The sequence below is a fragment of the Peromyscus californicus genome, unplaced genomic scaffold (genome assembly GCF_007827085.1).
Source record: "Peromyscus californicus insignis strain IS unplaced genomic scaffold, ASM782708v3 Scaffold_8__1_contigs__length_139910024, whole genome shotgun sequence".
Classification (NCBI taxonomy): domain Eukaryota; kingdom Metazoa; phylum Chordata; class Mammalia; order Rodentia; family Cricetidae; genus Peromyscus; species Peromyscus californicus.
Window position 1 is genome coordinate 123,340,270 of NW_026294606.1, and position 19,193 is coordinate 123,359,462.

Below are 19,193 nucleotides of genomic sequence, written 5' to 3' on the forward strand. Positions count from 1 at the left end.
TCTTGTAGGTTTGTTGTTATTTGTTTGTTTGCTTGTTTGCTTCTGTTTGAGAAAGGGTCTCACTATGTAGCTCTGGCTGGCCTGGAACTAACTTTGAGGACCAGGCTGGCCTCAAACTCAGAGATCCACCTGCCTCTGCCTCTCAAGTGCTAGGATTAAACACCACGCCTGGCTTGAGATGTGTTTTCCTAAAGGGATCCACAGACACACGAGTTTCTTCTGATACCAGGAGTTGAACCTGGAACCTCACATATGCTAGGCAGACACTTTTGTGGAACTGTAGCCCCAGGCCTCTCTTTTCATTTTGAGACAGGGTCTCACTAAGACACCCAAGTTGCCGGGCGGTGGTGGCGCACGCCTTTAATCCCAGCACTCGGGAGGCAGAGCCAGGCGGATCTCTGATCTCTGTGAGTTCGAGGCCAGTCTGGGCTACCTACCAAGTGAGTTCCAGGAAAGGCACAAAGCTACACAGAGAAACCCTGTCTCGAAAAACAAACAAACAAAAAAAAAAAGACACCCAAGTTGGCCTTGAACTCATTCTGTAGCCCAAGCTGGCCTTGAACCTGCCATCCTTCTGCCTCAGCCTCCTATCTAGCTGGGATTATAGGAATGTGCCAGCATGCCTGTCCCACTGACACAGATTTATGAAGTTTGCAAGCCCTACTCACAGGACAGAAAGCAGACAAGACAGCCTTCACCACGAAGCTACGGGTGGACTCCAGGCTGGCCGTGCTCACCACAGGCCCCTCTACACTTGGCGTCATCCACCCATCACCACAACTGTGTACTCCCAAAGGGCTTCTCAGCCACACTTCTGATGTGGCAGCTCAAGATACGTGTGGCTCAGGCTATGATGGTATGCTTGCTTGTCAACTTGACAACATCCGATTCAACTAAACCCCAAGGCCTGGGCACACCTGTGAGGGACTTGTCTTAGTTAAGTCATTTGAAGTGGGAAGACCCTCCTTTAGTCTGGATCTTTTGAGGTGGGAAGATCTACCTTTAATCTGGGCCACACCTTCTGGTGGCAGCCTATGGAAAGGACATGGAGGAAGCAAGCTTTTGCTCTTTGCCTGCTTGCTCTCACTCTCACTAGCAAGGCCCTTCCTTCACTAGCATTAGAGCCCACTTCTTCAGGATCCCAGAGCACACGGAGACCAGCTGAGACATCCAGCCTTGTGGACTGAACAGCTACTGGATTCTTGGACCTTCTGTTGGTAGACAGCCATTGTGTTGGACTACAACCTGTAAGTCATTCTAATAAATCCCACATACATATATATATATATATATATGTCTAATACATTTTATATTTCTATATGTGCTAATAAATCCCATATATATTTTTTTTCAGTCAGTAAGTTCTTTTCCTCTAGAGCGGTTCTCAACCTTCTTAATTCTACAACCCTTTAATATAGTCCCTCAATGTCGTGGTGACCCCCAAGCATAAAATTACTTCCATTGCTACCTCATAACTGTAATTTTACTACTGTTATGAATCGCAATGTAAATATGCATTTACATTGTAAATATGCAGGGTATCTGATACGAAACCCCTGTGAAGGGGTCATTTGACCCTAAGGGGTCACGACCTACAGGTTGAGAACCACCGTTCTAGAGACTCCCGACTAGTACACAGGCTGACCTTCCCAACCTCCAAGAGGAGAAGTACAGACCGAGCGACCACGCACAGACTCCACCTGGAGGCGGCTGCCCTACCGCAACAGAGGCCTCGTATAAAGAGCCGGCTCGCACCAGGAACTGGTGACCCCTTTAGATAGGCCTCGCTTTGGGGTGACAGGGCAGAGGGCACAGGGTGGGCAGACTGCAAGAGGTCACAAAGGGCAAGCAGCCAGCTGCCATTAGAAACGGCAAAGAAAAGTATCCAGGAGGGAACAGAGCCCTCAGCGGCTGGCGCGCAGAGTCCCAGGGAGCCCACTCAGTGCCCACTGCTGAGACATCCCTGGGTACTCCTCCAGCTCTGCCTCCCTCTGCCCTGAGCACAGGCCCAGAAACAGAAGGAAAAGCCTAGGGACTTGGGACCGCACCCAAGCAGCTGTCCACAGTACCTATCTATCCAGGGGTCCTGGGCATGAGCCCAGGCTTCCCAAAGCCTGCAGCAGGAGGCACATTACCAATTGCTATCTAGGAGAAAAGGCCTCCTCCAGGCCGGCAGTCCTGTTAGCACGGGGCTCCCTCGTTTGCCTCCCCTCCATCTAGGCAGGCCATTCTCCAATCCACGGGAGTGCTGACTAAGCACTGGCTATCTGTGCCCAGCCCTAGACTGTGGGCGGCAGAACAGGACCAGGCCTATCCCTGAGCAGTGCCCAGCCAGGGCAGCCTGAAGAAGCTCCTCAGCTCCCGCACACACACACATTCAACCACTTGCTAACAGATGCAGAACTGAGCCCAGAGAGGCTCCCTAGCTCGCCTCAGATCACACAGCGGGAGGTGCTTGCCAGAAGCGCTGGGATTCAAACCACAGGCCTCCACTGCCACTTCAGGGGACAAAACCAAATGCCACAAGCACACAAAGAGCAGTCCTGCCTGACCCTCTGGTTCAACGCCAAACACCAGCGGGCTAGGACTGCTGGGCCGAGAAACCCCAGACACCAATGGTTGAGACAGCTCTCCAGGGACACTCCTCCAGGCAAAGCCAGGCTGTCGGCCACCAGGACACAAGTGTGCGGTGTGAGGGCACACACGTGCACACTCCAACACATGCTCATGCCTCCTCTGGTCCCAGGCACGACCTATCTCCCCAAGCACAAAGCCAGGCTGAGGAACTGCTGCAAGAGCCCCCACCCCACCCCCAAGCCAGTGGGGAACATTTTTACTTGTGGATCTGATTAAGCCACTGCCCGGGCAACAGCGGCTGGGGATGGAAGTGGACAATGGGATGCTGCAGGCTTAAGGCTTCAGCCCACCCAGGGCTCTTGTTCGGCCCCTGGAGCAGCTGAGCAGAGGAATGCAAGGCTGCATCTGGGAACAAAGTTCCTGCAGCTGGACTGAGGAGAAGGTTCAGTGGGTAAGAGCATGCGCTGTGCAAGTTTCAATGTAAAAAGCTGGGCCTGGTCTCGCACGCTCCTGAAAACCCAACGCTGGGGGCTGTGCAGAGACGGTGGATCTCTGGGGCTCTGTGATCACCAGCCCGGTCAAAAAAAAGTGCTCCAGGCCCAGTGAGCGGCCCGTCCTTCAGTCTACACACCTGCCCGTAGGTCTGCTGTCCCTATTCCCTGCACATGGGAAATGAGTAACAGACAGGCTCAATCATTGGCCACACAGCCAACGAGACAGAAGACTGTAATTTGAACTCAGGCCATTAACAGCCCACGCCTCACCCTGCCTCTCACCCTCACAGAAGTAACGACCAGAAAGCCCCTGACACCTCAAAAAGCCGACCCAACCCCTTTCCTGTCCCTATCCCGTAAGGCCAAGACAACATGATAGTGAGAAAGGGTAGGAGCTAAGTGGAGGCCATCAGACACTTCCCTCTGCCCTACAGGGCCAGGGCCAAGCAACAGGGTCCAGGGGGGAGCCTCATCCAGGAAGGCCCTCTGTGCTATTATTCCTTTCCGGTGTCCCAGGCAGGACTGGGACCTCCTCACCTATCCTGACCAGTGGAGTCCATGTTCCTGAGTAAGACAGTGACAGAGGCTGGGACATCACAGACTGGCACATGGTCGGGCCTTCAGGCTGCCTGGGAGACCCACCCCGGGGGAGCCAGCAGCCGCATGTTCTAAACCACCCATGCTCGTACCCACTTCCTTACCCAGACAGAGCCCACAGGAACCCCAGTCCGGCTTCCTCAGCAAGCATGGAGCTGCAGAAGCCTCGGGGGCCTGGTGTCCTCAGAAAAGGGAAGTGAGGCCTTGAGGCATGAGGGCCCCTCTGTAGGCCTGTGAGGAAGAGAGGCCCCACCAGGCCCTGGCCCCACCCCAGCCTGGCCATCTACTGCTCCGGACACACCCACAACAGACCCTGTTCCCGGGCCTCAGTGGGGACCACTGCACAGTGTCACCACGGCCAGCAGGCTCATTTGCTGAGACGGTCTCATGCCTAAGCCATCTCTTTCAGAAGCCCCTGAGCTTCATGCACATTCAACTAGAAGTGTCAGGAGCACCCAGGAAACCCCAGGACCAAGTGATCCCACCCTATGGCCTCTCTCCTTGTGCCTCCCCAGCTTGGTCCTGGCCCCAGAGCCCTGAGGCTTCCATGCTTCCTTCCAGCTCAGTATGTGCTGGTCAGACCCCAGTACCAGCCTCCTCCCAGACAGGATTCCTTTTTCTGTCTGTCCTACGGCTGGTCCCAGCTAGTCTTTGAGAAGTAAGCCTGCAACAACGCAGGGTGGGGATGGGGAGCCTGCAAATGGCCAGGGAAAACAGAGAAAGCAGCCATGGGCCGGAAGGCAAGAACCCAAGGGGCTTCCCTTAGGAGAGCGGAGGAGCCTGCGGCCTGCTGTACTATACGAATCCCGGGTGCTGGCGTTCAGCCAGCTCTGTACTGGCTGGTGGAGGGGCAGTGTTGCTCATGCTCTGTAAGGGCCCTAACTTCCTCTGGATGGACAAGGGGGTCTACAAAGTTACAAGCCTGCTGGGCCGAGCTTGCAAGATCAAAAGGACATGTGAGTCCCAAGGGCCAACCTAGACCAAGGAAGTCCTTCAGGACCAAAACCGAGCAGTGAGGCCCGACATGGAGGGGTAAGGGTGGTAGGACCACCATGGGGAGGTAAGTGTGGCAGGGCCAACATGGAGGGGTGTGGTAGGACCTGGCCCCAATGTGTCTTCCACCTCCCCACATCTCCGGAGGACAGCCTGCCAAGGCCCAGGCAGAGCAATCATTAGACACTCCCAGGAGAGCTAGCTTCAGATTCCTGTTTCCTCCAGGATGGCTTCACCTGGTCCCGGAGCCGCAGCTGTGGTCCAGACTGTCACACCAGTCACCATCTTGAGGCCCTGGCCTGGGTTGGGCCTCAATTTCCCCTTTTTCAAAAAATGCAGTATGCCAGATCTCTGAAGGCTCAGCTCTGACCTGGGCTCTGCTGGGCCTTGGGTGGAAACTTTCTCACTCAGTGAAGAACCTGAAGGCTGAGGACAAACCAAGGCCAGGCTGGTACCACACCTGGGCTGAGGGAGAGCGTGGTCCTGGGCAGTGCGATCCTCCCTTCTCCCACGGCTAAGCAGGAGGCAGCCTCCTCAGCCTCTCCCATTCCCTGGTAGCTTTTCTTCTGTGTATGTGGGATAGGGTTTGGGGTACCTGTGGAGGCCAGAAGAAAGCCTCAGATCTGTTTGCCCCTCGAGTTACAGGTGGTTCTGAAGAACCAGATGCAGGGGTTGGAAACTGAACGTCAGTCCTCTGGAAGAGCAGCAAAGGGCCCTTAACCACTGAGCCATCTCTCCAGCCCCTCATGGTTTGTGACAAGGTCTTACTATGTTGCTCACACTGATTCAAACTCCAGATCCTCCTGCCTCAGGCTCAGAAGTGCTCAGTGCTGAGATCACAGGAGTCGGCCGGCACAGCTTCTCTGTAAGATGCAAATACAAGAGCTGGGCAGCAGTGGTGGCGCACGCCTTTAATCCCAGCACTCGGGAGGCAGAGCCAGGCGGATCTCTGTGAGTTCAAGGCCAGCCTGGTGTACAGAGCGAGATCCAGGACAGGAACCAAAAATACACGGAGAAACCCTGTCTCGGAAAAAACAAAACAAACTAAAAAAGATGCAAATACAAGAGATGTGTCCACCAATCTGGTGAGGGCTGGTGGACCTGCCCCAGAAGAGCTGGTCATTCATTCCTTCCTTCACTCATCCCTGGGCACGCATTCCAAATACAGTAATAACACCTGTGTGCCAGGCACCTGGCCGGGGCCAGCAGAAGCTGCCCAGGACAAGCTCTGAAAGGCAGAGGACTCAGGGCCTCCATACCATGTCTGGGGACTCTGCACACGGTGGAAGCCAGGCCATGTGTTAACTGACACGTGGTCAGCCGCCCAAGGAACATCAGCTTTGTCCTCCCCTCCTCTTTAACTTTAAAAAAGAGATTCACTTATTCATGCGTCGGCGTGCTCTATTTGCATGTATGCCGGCATGACGGAAGAGGGCATCAGATCCTGGGAGAGGTGGTTGTGAGCCACCGTGTGGGTGCTGGGAATTGAACTCAGGACCTCTGGAAGAGCAGCCAGTGCTCTTAACCGCCATCTCTCCGGCCCCTTCTTTAACTTTTTACACTTCTTTACTTTGTGGGTGGGTACACACGTTTGTAGGTCAGAGGACAACTTGGGGGAGCACTACTCTTCTTTCACCCCGTGGACCCTGGGATTAAACCTGAATCATTAGACTTGGTGACAAGTGCCTTCACCAGCTGGGCCGTCTCACTGGCCCTGTCCCCGCCTCGTGCTCCGATTCCACTAATTATGATTCACTCTTTCAAAGGCTGCCCTCTGGCTCTTCCCACCCTTTAGAATGGAAACACTTTCACACCCACGCTGAACAGAGTTCTGATCCCCTTTCCCTTGATAAGGAAGAACAGAAAGGGGAAGTCTAGCCGGCCTGGGGACCTCACTGGTGCCAGGCCCAGCCCACACAGCAGTTCAGGAGGCTGCCTGTTGCTTCGCACTGCACAGGGCCTCACCCAGACACCGAGTCGCTGCGATGGATAGAAGCTAGGCGAAAAGCTGTTTCCCTAGTCATCTAGAGAAAAGTAAAACTGAGCTTGTGAGTCTTTAATGAAGCAGGCCAGAGTCCCAACTGACACACGACGGGTTCTGAAGAGGGCAGGAGACTGAGCAAGCAAAACATGTCAACACTCATGTAGCTAAGGCTTTTTTGTTTGGTTTGTTTTTTGTTTTTTTTCCAAGACAGGGTTATTCTGTGTAGTCCTGGCTGTCCTGGAACTCGCTCTATAGACCAGGCTCAAACTCAGAGAACCACCTGCCTCTGATCCCTCGAGAGTGTTGGGATTAAAGGTGCATACCACCGCCAGGCTGGCTAAGGCCTTCCTAACCCAATTCAAACTCAAGAGCCATAAAGAGAAGACCAACAAACTCAAGCATTTAAAATAACAAAATTTACTACTTGATCTGAAAAAAAAAATCTTACCAAAAGAATAATCAACAGAAGAACTACACATGAAATATATTACAACCCACATCACTGGGAGCTAATCTCCCTCATATGTAAAGAACACCTACACATTAAAAAGACCAAGAGTGAGAGAAGATTATAAACAGAAAGGCCAGAGAAAAGTCAATGCAAACAGTTTTTAAACATTTGGAAACAGGATGATATCACCTATACTAGATAGAGGAAATGCAAAGTAAAACTATCATGAAAAACTATGTTACCTGTCTGATTGGCAAAGATGAGGACGCATCGTGAAGTCTGAGATGTGGGCACTCACGTTCACTCTTGGCAGGAACACGTGTCAGCAACGCACACACACACACACAGACTCCTTTTAACTTAAAGATCTACTACAGTAACTGATTGTGTACATTCTCTTGCATGTGTACAGGGACACATACAAGAGCCCATGTTCCATTGCTGGTGCAGCAGATGACCGAAAGTGTGGTTACCACTCTGGGCTGGCACAACACATCTTTGTGGTAGAACAGGTGCAGCTGTTCATGGCGTGCCCAGCTTCCTGTGAGAACTCCAGAGTCAATGTCATGCCTGGTAGATACACACAAACAGGAACAAGCCGCCCCCCAAATATCCACCCTGGTCCTAATGGCTGAGTCTCAGTTCTCATTCTTACTGTCTAGTCCTGTTGCCGTACTACCTGTGCAGTTATAAAAAGTCTTAATAGACTCCATCAGACACAGCTGCATGACGGCTCTATGCCTCAGTTTCCTCTTTTGGAAATGGAGAAGAGCAGTCTGACCACAAGGTTTAGAGAGGGAGGGCTCCACGGGGTCATTCAGGCAAGGTGCTGAGCCAGCATCAGGCTCAGAGTGAGGACATCACGTGGCTCTATTACCATGGCAGCAGAAAGCATCAGGCGTGTGCAAAGGAGTGAGCTGGGAAGAACCACCCCCCATCCTGTCTGAAACCCACAGCTCCTCAAGCTGCCTTTTGGGGTCCCAGGCAACAGCAGAGCTGATCCCTTGGGTCAGCTGGTCCAACTGGTCCTTGCGGAAGTAGCCATACAGTGACTGTGGAAGGGGCTGAGGGTGCCGGTATGGGCAGGGGGAGCTGGCAGGTGACATCCCAGAAAGTGCTGGACCCTGCCCTAAGCCTCCCATTGCTGACAGACCGGAAGTGCTCTGCAGCCTCTGGACATGGCCATGAAAGAAGTGGTCTGCTTTCCTCAGAGCTTCCAGCTCTCCAGGAGTCACTGTTAGCCTTGGCATGCACCTCTGGGATCCTAGCCTACAATCCAAAGCTCACCTCCTGGGATGGCTGAGATTCGAACTCAGGCCTGCCTCATTCCAAGGTCTAGGCTCATTCTCTCTCTCTCTAAAATTCAATTTACTATTTTTTAAAATGATTTATTTTGGGGCTGAAGAGATGGCTCAGAGGTTAAGAGCACTGGCTCTTCTTCCAGAGGTCCTGAGTTGAATTCCCAACAACCACATGGTGGCTCACAACCACCTGTAATGAGATCTGGCGCCCTCTTCTGGACTGCAGGCACACATGCAGGCAGACGTTGTATACATAATAAATAAAAAAATCTTTACAAAAATAATAATTTATTTTGACTTTGATATGTATGGGTGTTTTGCCTTCATGTTGTATATGTACCCTAAGTATGCCTGATTTGAGGAGATCAGAAAAGGGCACCTGATCTCCTGGAATTGGAGTTACAGATGGTTGTGAGCCACCATGTGGGTGCTGGGGATTGAATCTGGGTCCTCTGGAAGAGCAGCCAGTGCCCTTAACCTCGGAGCCAACATGCCAGCCCTAAATTCAATGTATTAATTTTATTTTATGTGTGAATGTTTTGCCTGAATGTATATATGTGCACCACATGCATATGGTAGCTTCAGGTCAAGTGTCAGACCTAGGACTGGAGTTATAGATGGTTGTGAACCACCGTGTGAGCGCTGGAAATCAAATGCAAGTTCTCTGTAAAAACAACAAGTGCTCTTAACTGCTGAGCCATCTCTCCAGCTCCCAGGCCCATTCTTAACTTTTTACCTGATTTCCTTGACATACACTGTGCCAAGCAAGATGGCCACAGAAAGCTATACACACATCCGCAGTGCTCCATCACAGGCAGTACTGGGTTCAGCTCTTCCTCGTCCCTTTAAAACTATATATGTGAGCAAGTCAGTGTCCTACAGGGAAGTGGCTGGTTGAGGGGCCTCTCTCTGCCCTTCTCTAACTAACTGTCTTTAGGAAACGCTAGCTTTGAAGTCTCCCAGACCCAACTTGGAGCTCCTCCTCCAGAAAGTCTCCCTAGGCCATGTGGGCAGCTCCCTTTCGGGCAGTGAGGAGCTCCTCAAGGCTAGGGTCCCCACTTCTACCTGTTCTACCTGAGCCTGGGTCAGACAAGGTGGGGAGACCTTCCAGGGACCAACCTGACTTTGCCCTCCTGGGTGGAGGAAAGGGAGAGAAGAGGTCAAGGACATAGGCCTGGGCTCTGTGGTTCTCATGGGTTCAGCAGTTGCTCCCAGGAAGTTTCCAGGAAGGAACACCTTCTTCCCTGGGGAAAGGCTCCCAGTGCCCATGTGCCTCAGTTTCCAGGCCAGACTGGGCCCATGTGCCTCAGTTTCCAGGCCAGACTGGGCCCATGTGCCTCAGTTTCCAGGCCAGACTGGGCCCATGTGCCTCAGTTTCCAGGCCAGACTGGACCCATGTGCCTCAGTTTCCAGGCCAGACTGGACCCATGTACCTCAGTTTCCAGGCCAGATTGGGCAGAAAACAAAACACACACACACACACACACACACACACACACACACACACACACACACACACACACACACAAAAAAAAAAAAAAAAAAAAAGTTCATCTCCACATTCTCCTACCCAGCTCCATGACCCAGTCCATTCTTAATTAACCCTTCCAGGTCTGGTCACTTCAGGGTTCCTGAGCCTCTGTCTTGCTGTTCCAGCGGAGGGTTCATAGGTAAGAGTGAGCAGCCTGCCCCACCAGAACCTAGCAGGCCACGTAGGGAGTCCAGCAAGGCCTCTGTCCCAACAGCAGCCTGAGGCCACCACCTGTCTAGCAAGCACCAGCTGTGGAAAGGCTTCCCTAGCCCCAGGTCCTGAAAGCCTCACTTCCTAGGCTTCCTGAGAACCCTATCAAAGCCAAAAGGACCTGTCCATAATGGGGGAGGGGCAAGCTTGAGAGCCGGAAGAGCTAGTCTCCAGGGAAAGCAACCCCGGTATCCCCTAAACCACAGCCTGACTTCCGGAGCCACACCTACCCACGGGCTCAGAGGCCCTTCCCTTAGCTATCTTGAAGCCTGGGCACCCTTCTCTGGTCCCTCAATCCTTCGCCAAACTCCAGTCTTCCAGAGCTAGGCTGTAGGCTGCAGGCTAAAGATTCATGTGGAGGCTCTGTCTCAGCAGGCCCTGCTCCCCAAACCCGGGCCTCCCCTGAGAACAATCCTACAGGGTCCCTGGTCAGAACACAAAGAATACCAAGCCCGTCCCCCTTGCTTACCCCAGCCCCAAACTCAGCAACTTCTTGGGCCTTCGTGGCAGCTGTGGGGTTTGACTGATTTTGCTTCCCCAAATAAGCCCCACCCTTTCAGTGTTGGGTCTGGGTGGCCTGAAAACGCTGCCCATCACCCACCTCCCAGCACATCCACCTGGCCAACTCCTGCCCTGCTGAACCAGCTCCTCTAGGAAGACCACCCAGGCCTTCCCACATGGCTTCAATGCCCATGTTGGCTTCCCGGGTGCTGCCCCGCCCATAAGTGCCTCCTCCACGGCTCTCCACTGCTCAGCATCTTGCGGAGCCGGCGTGCAGACCCTACTCCACACTGCATCAGAGGCAGCACCCGAGGGGCAGTGGAGGCAGCCCCGAGCATGAGGTCCCACTTGACCTCCAGAAAGCCACCTTATCAGTCTACACATGGTGAAAGAGGGAAGGGGTCCACCCTGCCGTCCAGGCCCCCAGCCCCGTCCACTACTCTCTGGACTCCTGCCCTACACCAGGCCCAGGGAAAGGTGCCGAAACCACAAGAAGCCAAATAGCACAGGGTTCCTGTGCAGCAACACCGTGGGGAGAGGGAAGCCATGTGATGAACTTACTAAACGGGGAGAGGAAATGGGAGGGTGGACAAGGTGCAGCTTGTGCCCACAGTGGAAAACAACAGAGCCCAGAGGTGGAGAGTGCAAGTTCTGAGCTCCAAGTCAGGGCGTGGATCCCACTCCACCCAGAGGGTGCTGTGTGGCCCTAGACGTGTTTACTAACCCCTCTGGGCTCCAGTCTCCTGAGACGATGGACTGGTGGTAATGGTACCTAACCATTAGTAGCTTCATATAAAGCGAGGACACAGCCAGCACCATGACCTCGCAGGGTCACGCCAGCCTACTCGAAACACGAGGTTGACAGCCTAAGAAACCTTGATGTAGAAGGACCAGGAATATCTTCCCAGGGGTGTCCATCGGGCTGCCTGACAGTCCCTGCCCTCCCCCAAGCAGCTCTTCTCCCTAATTCCCCTGACGTACTGGTTCTGCTCCCGAGCATCACCATGCATCTCCCCAAGGGCTGAGTGAAGGTTCCAAGGAGTCTGGGTATTTCAGAAGAGGCTGCTTCCCATCAGTCAGGGCCCCGTTAGAGCAGCGCCTCCAGCCCACTTCATTGACACCCCCTTCCCAGCCAGATGGGGTCCTGAAGACAGGTGTGGGAAGCAGGGCCAGGCTGCCTGTCCCAGAAATGGATGGACTGAGGCCCAGAGGAGGAGGTGACCATGCCTAGAGAATGGAGACAAGAACAGACACACCCACCAGATGGGCCCCAAGTCCATATTCTTCTGAGCAAGAGACTGGGAGACAGGTCCATGGACAGAGCTGCACCCTCCACAGTGCTCACCAAGGAAATTCACACTAGCCTGGCGCTGCAGAGCCCGGTGGCCCTCGGCTGTCCCACATGTGCTCCAGAACCCTGTGCTTCTCCCTTACTCTGCCAGTGCGAAGCACTGATGGAAGTCACCTGAGCCTGTGACATGAGACTGAGCCACTTCCAAGGTGGACAGCTGGGCTGCGGCTCTGGAAGACGGGGGCCTCAAATAGGGCCCTGTGGACCGGGTGACCATCCAGGGTCAGGGCTCTAGAAGCATCATTGGCACCCCTTCCCTCCCTCAAGGAGTATTGTGCTCCCCAGATCCCAGCCTGCCAGGATGCAAAAGGGGCATGAGCGCCTTCCAGAAGCCAGGCCTCTGTCCCAGGGCCACGGCCACTCTGGTAGGGCCAGCTGGGTGCTGATGCCCAGGGAGGGAGCAAAGACCGTGGCCCTGGAGGTCCAGAAGGCACTGTCAAGAAACGGGGTACAGTAGCAGAGATTTCAAAGAGGCCTCAATTGCAGGGAATTCCTTCTAGTGGCCAGCCATGGTGGGGATGAGGGACAGGGACAGGCACAGGGGCATAAGGAGGACATAAAAAGGAAGATGTCCAGTGACCACAGGAGCCTGCAACAGAAAAGGGGTTGGCCAGAGCCAGGGGGAGGAGGCAGTTGCCACAGGGATGGACTTAGGGCAAACACACTGATGCCTCCTTGGTGGACCCAGAACCCCTGAAAGGGGTCCTCGCAAAGGGACACCAGCCAAGTAGACGCAAGCATGCAGTGTGGAGGCTGTGCTGGTGGACAGGGGGACTGCACACAACACAGGAGAGCGCCAGTGTTGTGAGCAAGTCAGGGGGCGGGCCGAGAGTGGCCAAGGGATCAGGGATGGTGCCGAACCGAGAGAACGGGATAGATATGATTTATTTTTATTTTGTGTGCATTGGTGTTTTCCCTGCATATATGTCTGTATCTGTGTGAGGGTGTTGGATCCTGGAGTTACAGACAGTTGTGAGCTGTCATGTGGGTGCTGGGAATTGAACACGGGTCCTCTGGAAGAGCAGTCAGTGCTCTTAACCACTGAGCCACCTCTCCAGCCCCTAGAGAAGAGGCTTTAATGGGAGGCCTGGGAGGCTGACAGAGCTCACAACTGACCTCTGCAGAGAAGACACTGGCCTTACGCTATTAGAGGTCGCAATACTGTGGACTTTCTACTGGGTCCAGGCTGGCCACCCCTCATCCTGTGCTGACCACTGGGTTCCCTCAGTTCTACCGAACCAGCACCCAGACCACACGACATACAGCCTGCAAGGACAGCAGACGGTAGCAGCAAAGACCTGTTCTAGGTGTCCCTGGAGACCTGTTCTAGGTGTCCCTGGAGAAGGCCAGCTAGGGAAATGGAGCTCAGGGCCAGGCTGCTTCCCATTCCGCCCACCACCTAGCAGAAGAATCGAGGAACAACAGGCCTTTCAGCCAGGATGGGTCTGAACCAAGATTGGCAAAACCCAGCCATGATGCAATACTGAAACCCCCGTGTAGCAGCAGGTCAAGCCGGATGCCTGCGGCTAGCTGGAGGTGCTGTGCCGTCCGCCAGAGCGCAGAAGGCCAATGGACAAGAGAAGAGGCCATGACCATCCCCCCCCCCCAGCGGCCGAGGAAGCTCCGCAAGCCGCCATTGGTGCGTGCATCTGACCCTCCCATGTACCTGCCTGGCACCCCCGACCCCACCTTACAAACGAGAAAACAAGAACACAGAGGAAATGTGACTACCACAAGGGACACCTGTCCTAGAGCTGCCCCCTGGCCCTGTCTGCCCTCACTGCCTACCACCCAAGGCGGGGGAGAGCAAGCGATTTCACAGCAGAAACAGGCTCCACTCCTTGCGGGTCCCATACAGTAGGGTTCTGCTGGAATGGGGGTGTGGAGCCTGATGACCCCTTCCTCTGGCCACTGATCAGATGGGGCTGACTTGCAAATCAGACTCACTCCCCCGTCTAGTTCTGCACAGGCATGTCCAGTTCAGTGAGCGCTTCCCCCTTGAGGCCTGAAAGGCTTGAGCAGGGATGGCTGGCTGTGACATGGGCCTGCTCAGGGACCCCTTTGCCTGGCTCCCAGGCAAACCAAGACCATTCTCCAGCTGGGCTAAGCATCACCTTGTGCCCAACAAAGGGGCAGGGGGGCGGGTTATCTGCTTAGTATGAAGGACCCCACAGTATTGTCTTCCAGGGCAGAGGGAATGAGAGGCCGCAACAAGGGACAGACCACCTTGTCACTCAGCAAGACGCCACCAAGCAATAGTAGAGTGGCAAGGATGTACTATCCGAGTACACCTCTCCGCTGAAGCTGGACACGACTACATGTCCCAGAAGGCTCAGCCCAGCTAAGGCCTCAGGTGGTCAGGCATACAGAAAGTCCATGACATCCGGCCCTCTCACTGCTCCAAAGACAGCAGTCACACTGCACAGGAACCTCTCTTTGAGAAAGCTGACTCTCCAGCTGGCAGGGAGGCCACCACCATTAGTGCCCCCCCCCCACACTAGTCCACAGCCGAGCCCCTGTTCTCTGCTTTGACCCTGGACCTCACCAGAAAGGAATCGGTGTCCTGACCCCCATTCTCACACACCAACATGGTGGCCACTACCCTTGTAGTGCCCAGGTGAGGACTGGGGGAGGGAAGACCTGACCCAGGACAACAGACCATGGCCTCCGATAGTTTTTGTAAACTGGGTAGTGAATGACTTCGACCATCCAGGGTCAAAGTAACAGTCCCAGACTGTAAGGGTGCTCACATGTCCTTCAGACAGTGTCATGGACCTCTGTCCTCCTTCTAAGAGGTAACTCCTGCTTTGTCCCTTACCATGTCCACCTCCATCCCCGAGAGCCCCAGGGCCAAGTCCTAGCTAGCATGGAGGCCTTTCAAAGCCACTTCCGAGCCTGGAAGTGAGTCGCTACAACACAAGCACTTCTTCCACACAGTGGGGCCTTTCCTCCTGCCACGGCAGCTTTCCTGCCGCCCCTCCCCCGCAGACACCTGGAACAGGGAGCCCCAGAACGCTAGGTGCTCTAGCTCTACAGAAACGGAGAGCCCTCAAGCCTGAACTTCCTGCAGCAGCGTGTCTTGCTTCAGACTTCCTATGAAGGCCAACCCTTGTCGCTGCGGTCTCTCCACCCTCCGAGACAATAACGCATTCCATGCCAGACCCAGTATCTTTCTACATGGTGTTTTGTTTTGTTTTAACACAACTCACTCAAACATTCAATACTTAAATTTTAAATGTGTTCACTCACACACAGGCTGAGACCTGAGCAACAACAAATGATCCATGCCGTGGGACCCCTGGGTCTAGCCCGCCCCTCACATCACAGCCGAGAGCTGGTGACCACTCAGTTATACAGAGCCTTCTAGGCAGAGCCAGCCCATATTGTGGCCTCCAGTCCAAGCCTTTGAAATCTGTCTTGGCCCTACATCCAGACACCATGCCACCCTCTCCCAGTAGCTGGCCAGGGAGAATGATCCCTGTGCCTGCCCCTGCACAGGGAAGAGACACCTGTTCCAACTGGTGCCATGAGCATGGGACCCCCTCCAAATGGCCCACCTTAATCCTGGGGCCTTGAAACAGAGGGAAAGAGGGAAAGAAATTGTTCCCTTTTCCTTAGACATTTGTGGTTTTCTGTCTCTTAAGTGTATCACTTTCAGAATATTGTTTTATTTATTTTTTTCTCTTTTATTATTGGTGCTGTGGATGCAACCCAGTACCTCAGGCATGCTAAGCAAGTGCTCTACCACTGAGCTACACCCCAGCCCCCACATTCAGAATTACTTTTTGTTGCTTTGTTTAGTAACTTTCTTTGATAATTTTTATTTTCTGTGAGAAAAAATGAGATGTACTTGTGAATGTAAAATCACAATCTTGAAAAAAAGATGGACATTTAAGAGTATGCAGTTCCCAGAATTCCAGGTAACAGGGCCAAGTGAACAGCATCACTGCCTAAGACCCGGCAGCACTGGTTTGCCAGACTGGGAAAAGCCCGGCCCAAACTGTCTGGGTTTCCCAGTGAGGAGCCGCCCTCCAGGCTGTCTGCCCAGGAGACTGAGGAGCCCCCACTCCCCACCAGCCTGCCCAGGCCACCAGCAGCCAGGGCTGGGCTCACCTCCCTCCCACAGGCCTGGGACCCAAGGCCTGTCTGTCCTGCTGTCCCTTAGGCCCCAAGCCAAAGAACAGACGCCAAGCCATCCCATGCCCAAATCACACTTTACCTGGCGCTTCCGAGGCACTGAAGCCGCCCAGCCAAGCTCTGTGCCTGCAGGGAGGTGGCAGGGCCCTCAATAGCCTGCTCCAAAGGCGTCCAGCCTCACACATGGGAAGGCTCCCTCCACCGGCTACCTAATGAGAGTGAGTCACATCTGGGACCCACCACTTCCTGCTCGGCAGTGGTAACGGCAAAGGGCTAACTAAGGCTGGGCCTTCAGCTCAGTTCAGCTCCTGCTGTGGTGGGGGTGTGAGGAGGGCCCCTCTCACAGCCTGTGAGCCTGCCACAGGAGTGGGGGAGCTGCCAGGCCAGGCTCCCAGCTCCAATGACTTCATGGAAATTTGAAGCTTGAAGCTGGAACATTTTTTTTTTTAAATTATAAAACAAGAAGTGAAAATCTCCATTAGCAGCCCCAAGACGACTGCTCCAACCAGAGAGCAGACGCATCTTTACTGAGCAATTAAGCTGACAGCCTGACCTGAGCCTCCAGCTCAGCCACTCCCAGACAGGCTCCCCCCCCCCCCCCCCCCCCCCCCCCCGCCGCTGCCGCCACCCCCCTCCCCGGACTCATTCCACTGTAGTGATATGGCGGCCTGGGGTGCCCACCTGAGAGGTCACAAATCTTTCTGCCCTCCACATCTGTCCCCAGTTGGGGCTAGGGCAGGAGTAAGGTTTAGGCTCAGCCTTAGGATTCTGATTCCAAACCAGCAGAGGCCCTGATCATCATGAGCCCAGGACTCAAAGCTGGCTTCCCTTCTACCGTGCCTCACTTTCCCCCTGGGGTCATGGGGAGCCCAGCAGTAACACAGCACACCGCAAAGGGCTGGGAGGCAATGAGCTGGACCCTCCTGATACAAAGAGAGAGCACCACCTGGTCCTCGGGCAGCCTTCCCTGCATGGAACCCAGAGCACTGAACTTTTTTTTCTACCTTTTCTCTAGATCCCCCAACTCCATGTGAGCTCCTCAAAGTGAGGCATGTCTCCCCCTCCCACAGTGTGGGACATTCCTGGTGTAGCCCCCAGCCTCTACCCTTCTCCCTTGGGGCTGTCTTCCCACAGGCTACATCCTTGCGGAGAGCTACATCCTTTTTTACCCAGCATCCAGAACACACTGGCCAAGTACCAGAACACAGTTGGAATTTCAGAGCCAGTCCCTGTGCTGGGGGGGGGGGGGGGGGGGGGGCGGGGTACGAGGTGGCCTACAGGAGGGCAGAGGGGACCTCACAGAGAAGCCAGACAGTGGTATACCCGTCACGGAGCAACTCTCTCCCAAGCCTGGGTGTGCTGAAGCAAAGAGGAAACAGGTTGTCACCGAGGAGGAGAAAAGGGCAAGACCTCTGCTAGGCGCACAGTTGGAATGACTCCTGAAGAATACACAGGGATCACCCAGAGAGCCAGCAAGATGGCTCAGTGGGCAAAGGAGTCACCCAGCCTGGCAGCCTGAGTCAAGCCTGGCAACCCACCTGGTAGAAAGAGAACCACCTCCTACAGGTTGTCCTCCGACCTCCACATGCACATGGTGGCATATGCATGTGAACACACACACACACTAAATAAAAATGCAATAAAACATTTAAAAATTAGATTACCTACAAATCAGCAACAAAAAGACAACTGACGTAGTGAGACACGCCTTTAATCCCAGCACTTGAGAGGCAGTGGCAGGAGGATCTTTGTGAGTTCAAAGCCAGCCTAGTCTACAGAATGAGCTCTAACCCAGTCAGTACTATATAGTGAGACCCTGTCACAAAAAATAATAATAATAATAATAATAATAATAATAGTAACAAAGACATTGGTCCAATTAAAAGACAGGCACCAGCCAAGCATGATGGGACACACTTTTAGTCATAGCTACTCAGGGGGCTGAAGCAGGAGGATTGTTTTAGTTCAGAAGTTTCAAGTCTGCCTGAGCAACATAGTGAGACCCTGTCACATGCAAACAATAATAATTTAAAAAATAGACAAAAGATTAAACAGGTGTTTCAACAAAGGTGCTCCTTAAACAATCAATAAGTACCTAAAAAGGTACTTAGCACCACAAACCAGCAGAATATTAAAGCCACTCAGATTCTGCTGTACCACAAGGTCAGTTAAAGGAAAATATCGTGTTGACAAGAATGTGGGGTAACGTCAGTTCTCGATCCTGCAGACAGGACCGGGAACACTGGAAAGCTGCTGGGTGTGCAGACTCAAGGTAACCAGACGCTTCCCCATCCAGGTGTTCCACATTAAAGGTGCAGCGTTAACCACGATCGGCAGACTGAAAACAGCGTGCCTGCCCTGCGACCGTGGCACAAGCCTTCTTGGACCTGCACAGCACAAGCTTCTCCCCGGTAAGAAGGTGGACCGCTGGCGGAGGTAACCACACAATGAACGGGGGGGGGGGGGGGGGGGGGGGGTAGACAGAGTGAGACCCTTAGTGCTCCCTGGGCAGTGCCCCTAGGGAACCTGCTGATTAGAGGACACTGGGACCTCCTGGGATCAAAGGGGCTCTACCTCTCCCTCGGGTGTTAGCCACCTTGGTGTGCAGAAGTAACTCTTCCCCGCCCCCTTCACACCAGTGTCCTTGACTGAATTACACATCTTTCTCTCATGGTCACTGATTAATCCCTGGGCGTCCATTTATTCAGGAGGCTTGGTGCTGGGCACTATCAGACTCACAGGTCTGCCTGACACCAGAGGACAAGGCTCGAGGAGGGGGGGCAGCAGGAGAAGGATGCTGCCTGGAGGAGAGGTGGACCCCGACTCTGACTGGAGGTTATGGGGGGTTGGAGCTTCTAGCAGGGACGGCTCACGGGCCTGGGAGTTCTCAGGCTAATGGAGGAGGAGCCCTCTGCCCCGTTGCTAACTCTGAAAGGTGACCCAGAAGCACTGGTCATTGGAGAGGATGCTGGCTGTGGGAGGGAGGAGAGACACCAGGCTGGACCACCCAGAGACGGCAGGAGATAAGTGATAAGAAACCCAGCAATGGCCCCTGCTCTCCCCTGG

The 19,193-nt window shown here is 54.0% G+C and overlaps 1 protein-coding gene across 5 annotated transcripts in view; it reads right to left on the reverse strand.

The window, feature by feature from the left end:
* The window catches only part of Adcy7 (adenylate cyclase 7), a 59,053-nt gene that overhangs the window by 25,780 nt on the left and 14,080 nt on the right, over positions 1-19,193 (reverse strand). The window contains exon 1 of one of the 5 annotated variants that reach the window (XM_052727306.1): positions 16,210-16,315. The exons of 3 other annotated variants lie outside the window; for them this stretch is intronic. The gene's annotated coding sequence lies outside the window, so the exon portion shown is untranslated. Of the gene's footprint in view, positions 1-10,607; positions 10,668-16,209; positions 16,316-19,193 lie in introns of those variants that run through there. One more of the 5 variants, XM_052727305.1, reaches the window with a different exon arrangement.